Consider the following 4,953-nt stretch of genomic DNA (forward strand, 5'->3'; position numbering starts at 1 on the left):
TATTCTCTTCTGTAACCTTTACGTTGCCACCCAGTCCAGTTCCCTTTTGCCCTTTGCTACTCCCTTTTGTGTTTAATATTAAATCTGATTTGGCAGAGAGAGGGCTTTACTGTGCACTCAGACAAATCAAAGGGATTTCACAATCCCTCGGCTGGGAAAAGCATCAGCCCGAGGGCAGAACGCATCCCCTGGGGCTGCACCCCCAGACAGGGCTCCCCGCTCGCAGCTCCCCTGCTGCTCGTCACCACCCCGAGGGCAGGAAGCCAGGGGCGGCTTTTCATCCGCAGCGCTCGCGGCGCTTGCCTCAGGGCTCAGCCGAGCCGCCTCCCTGCTGACCCTGCCATTTTCTTCAAGGTCAGCGCTCTGCAAACTTCGGGAGCTGCCTGGGGAGGCAGCGAGACAGACAGCCCGCTGCTCTCAGCTCCTTTTTATTTATGGAGCTATTGAGCACAGAGAGACTGTTTAATGGATTGTCTCGCAAGGGAAAGCCTGGCGCAGCCGGGTCTCCAAAGGGCTTCCTTGCGTGTAGGACTTCTTTGTGCCTCCCACAGGATCCTATTACACCTTCTTCTTGGCTTTTTCTTTATTCGCTGTGAATTATTTTTTTCACGCAGCACAACCCAGCTGACAGAGCCGAGAGCTGTAGATCAGTGACTCGCATAGATGGGTAGGCAGGAGGGCGGCTGGAGGGAATGATGGATGGCACGGAAGATAGTTGTTTGCAGATCTCAGGGACATGTACGGTGCTTTAATTGGTTGGTCTGCACAGATTTCCCCACAAACAGCATTTTTTAATCTAAAAGAAAGCAAGAAACTGGAACGTGTCTTGCTTCTTTCATGACTTCCCTGGAGGCAGCAGCAGCACATTAAGGAAAAAGAGAAGGAGGAGGAAAAAATAGTCAGAAGCACCAGGTGGCTGAATATCTTGCAGCCTAATTGATTCCTCTTTAATTAGTACAAAACCTGTTGCTCCCAACCAATGTTCAGTGCAAGCTTTGGAGCAAGCAGCATCCTCCCCGGCTCCACGCCAGCTTGGCGTGGCAGCGCGAGGCGAGGAGCAGCCGGGGAGCGGCGCAGAGCTGACGGTGCCACCTCGGCACCTGGGGACAGGGCTCACCTCCAAGGTCTGAGATGTTCTTCCAAGCAGCAAGAGCCAGAGGAGAAGAGAGGAGAGGAAGCCGTGTCAGCACAAGGCGTTGGAGGAGAGCGTGCGGGTAACGTGACACTTCACCAGGATTTCTGCCCCGGTGCCTGCCCTTGCCTGGAAACCGCCCGCCAGTTATCACCCCAAACACAATGGCATTTTTCGAATGGAAAAGAGCTTAATGCCATTAAACTGTTTGTCGTGGATACGATTTCAAGTGGCTTCATCCAAGTTCAAGTCTGCTTCTGGCTTGTACCTGGCCAGTGAAGACATCCCTAGAGCAGCGCGCTCCTGAGAGCCCAGTGCCAGGGCAGGGCAGGAGCCGACGCTCCTCCAGAGGCAGCCTTAAGGGCAGGCGTACGTAGCACACAGGAGCAGATATTTAGCTTCAGAATATCAGCTTGCTTTTTTATTAGTGGAAAGGATGACGTTCACTTTCAGTGAAGTTACTTCTCTGCTTTCTGCCTCCTGAATTCTGAAAGGACGTTCAGGGACTTGCCTGAACCAGGTTCTGTGCTCGCTGCTCCTAGGTCAGGTGGGAACTTTGTCAAGCAGGCTCAAACTCAGCCCCTGCAAGCATCTGGCCAGGTCTCTAGGACTTCTGAAAATGCCACCTTATGGTTTTAATTCTTTGGTCTTTCTGACCCACGTCTCCCCTTCCACCAGAACAACGTGGGCACAGCCACTCCCCTCTCACCCAGCAGCTCCTCTGCAGCAGGAATCTGACTCTGCTTCTGGACCCCCACTTCTGGACCCCCACTTCTGTCAAAATACTGGCATGGAAGAGGCGATAACTGGTCTGGAGGTTTTGCAGCAAAGCCCCCTCGGCCAGCCGGCTCGCAGCAGTTACCATTGCTTAAGCACAGCGGATGCTCCCCAGCAGGAAATCCAGAAATACCCATTTAGGTAGAAAAGCGTAATTTACCATTGCATTTCACAGCTGGTTCCTGCTGAGAAACCCTTATTGTGCGAGTGCCAGGCCGGCAGGCTCTGGGAAATGGAGATAGCTTCTTCCATCCTGATAACCACGCAAAGGGACACAAATGCCATTAATACGAGCCTGGCATCTTTGCAGGCAGATGCATCCTCTGTGAGCGCTCATGGGAATTGCAGGCACGTCTGGGAGAGAAGAGGAAGCTCATGTGCGAACACTGTGGCCTGACCGGGGAGATAACAGCGCCCAGCAGCAGCTAAAACACCCCCTACGAGCCTCCACGTGCAGTCCCAGCCCCGCAGGTCGCCGCTGCGCTGGGTAACCGTGCAGAAGTGCCGGAGACCCCGGAGCAGGAGGGGAGGCAGCCGGAGCCCCCTCCCTGCCGTGCACCTCGCAACGGATCAGGAGCAGTTTTCGCGATGCCGAGCTGCTCGGCTGATGTTGCCCAGAGCTCTCCGGAGGCGTGATGTGGCCTGCAGACCTCACACCGCGCTGCGGGATAATTAACAGTAACTAACAGCCCCAGCGGCGCCTGCGCTCCCAGGGCTGGGGTGATGAAATTAGCAGCCAGGCGGCCCCAGTTTTACCTTGGAAAATGAGCCCGTGTGAAATGGAAACAACCGCAGGGAGACAGGCCCCGAGCTTGTTTTATTCCTGCAGCAGAGCTCAGCCTTGGAGGGGGAGGTTATACTGGAGGCTTTGCTGATTGCGCTGCCCGGCTGGAAGCTGCAGCTCCCCGTGGCTGTAACCCAGCCCCTCGAGAGCAGAAAACCACTCTGCGGATGCCTGCTGGGTGCCCTTCAGCAGGTAAAGGGGCTTTCAGCTCATCAGCTGGGGAAATGGCAGCGTGCAGAAGCTGGAGCCCTCCTCCTGCCTCCTTCCAAGCGCAGAACCTGCTGCAAAGCCCCCGGCGGCCACACGCCCGCCCTCGTCCCCAGGAGCTGCCTCCTGTGCCCAGCTCATTTCCAGCACGCAGGTGCCTATTCAAACCCAGGGCTCGTGGAGCAATTTCCTTGTGGTTCTCCCCTCCCCGCTGAAGGCCAGCAGTCCCCTACTGATTATAAAAAGCTCCATCTGCTTTCAAGAAACTGTTGAGCGAAACACTTAATAGCTTTTTTTTTTTTCCCTTCCCATCGCCGCCACCGCAGAGCACACACCGATGCTGCCACGTGCACCGAGCGTCCCCCCCAGGCTGGGAAAGCAGAGGACAAGGGGACATGCGAGGGACATGGTTCTCTGCCTCCATGCAGAAGCCTTAATCCCAAACCATTAATAAAAACAGATTTCATGCCGCACGCAGAGATTAAAGGAATTTCACCTAGTCTCCGGGGGTAGCATCAGAGCTACAGCTGTAGTCACACGTTGGGGCTCTGCTTCGCTAAGCCACTAATTTGGGAAATGAAGCTGTATGTTTTTTAATTGCCTATCAAAGAGCCCCTCAAATTGTTGGAGGTATTTTTTTTACAGGTATTAGCTAAAAAAAAAAAAAAAAAAAAGCCCAATTTACTGATTCGTCACAGTTCAACCGCCACACATCACCCCCTCCTTCCTCCTCTGCTGGCCCCGCAGCACCCACGCCTGGATCAGCCAAAGGCTTGTGCCCACCGGAGCCCTCCTGCCACGTGTGCAGGACGTGTCCCGGGGCAGCTGCTTGGCTGCCAGGCCCTCGCACTGCTGCTGCATTGCCCGATTTTTTTTTTTTTAAATGGACTGAGCCAAAGCTCCCAGCACAGTGCTCACAGGCTTCAAGCGAGGCTTTTGAATCGTCGCCTGGATTTAGCAGCACCAAGTGGGAAAGGCTCCAGCTTCCCCTTCTCTTCTGTTCCCTCTGTGAAGTTGTTTTTGTGCCCTTTGCGCTCCAGCCAGCTTTCATCCTCATTTTTTAGAGGTAAGGGACAAACCAAGCCATTAGCTGGATTGAAGGAGCAGTCCAGGTCCGACACACTCATGTCTGCTGTGCTCAGCTCACGCTGGGGGAAGCAGGAGGGGAATCCTCAGCGTGCCTCGGTGCACGGCTAGAGGAAGGAGGATTTGTGACACTGGCAAGCACCTGGGGCGTGCCACAGACCCCACAAGGCACATGGGAAACCCCAAACCCCTTCAGCAAAACCCCTCTGGGAGCAGGTGGCTTGGAAACGCCTTGCTGCTCATGTAGGAACCTGAGATTCCTGGGAGGGAGCAAGGAGCACACGCGGCCCTACAAAGCGCCGAGCAGCTCCCGGCATGGAGCTCGTGTCGCGGCTGGAAGGTGGCAGAGCAGCTCCGGGCTCCAGAGAAACCGCAGCCGTCTGCTCGGGTTTCTCCAGGCACTTCTCCTCCCTGCTCGTCGCTCTCATTCAGAAAAGACGAGCCCCGCGCGGATCAGAGCCAGGCGGGCTGCCAGGAGCCGGCATCTGCCACCTCCGCGGGCACAGCTCCTCCCTCGGTCCAGCTCAGGGTGACCCACGGGGAAGTTTAATTCTCTCTGGTGCAAGTGGCAATGACAGAAGCCACCTCGAAGCCTGGCGCTGGTGCTGCTACCCCCGTGCCTCCCTCCAGCCCCATCGCTGTCTGTGCCTCAGCACCCCCACGGTGCAACAGAGCGGGGATTCTCCCCCCTCGCCAGGGTCTCCCCGAAGCACATGGATGGACCACGGCAGCCTGGCACAGACCCCCAGAGGCACAAAGCTGCTTCCCGGGGACGTGCAGGGAGCTCAGCACCACCCGGGGACGTGCCACCCAACGCCACGGGTTTCCCACCCCGCACCGCTTGCAGCACGGGGCTGTCCTACAGGAGCGATGCAACCACGGCACGAGCACCTTGAGCCTTGCTCCGAGCCAAAGCCGAACACCGCTCCCACCGGCAGGAAGAACAGAGCTCCAAAGACCAGCAGAA

The sequence above is a fragment of the Anser cygnoides genome, chromosome 33 (assembly GCF_040182565.1).
Source record: "Anser cygnoides isolate HZ-2024a breed goose chromosome 33, Taihu_goose_T2T_genome, whole genome shotgun sequence".
Taxonomy (NCBI): Eukaryota; Metazoa; Chordata; class Aves; order Anseriformes; family Anatidae; genus Anser; species Anser cygnoides.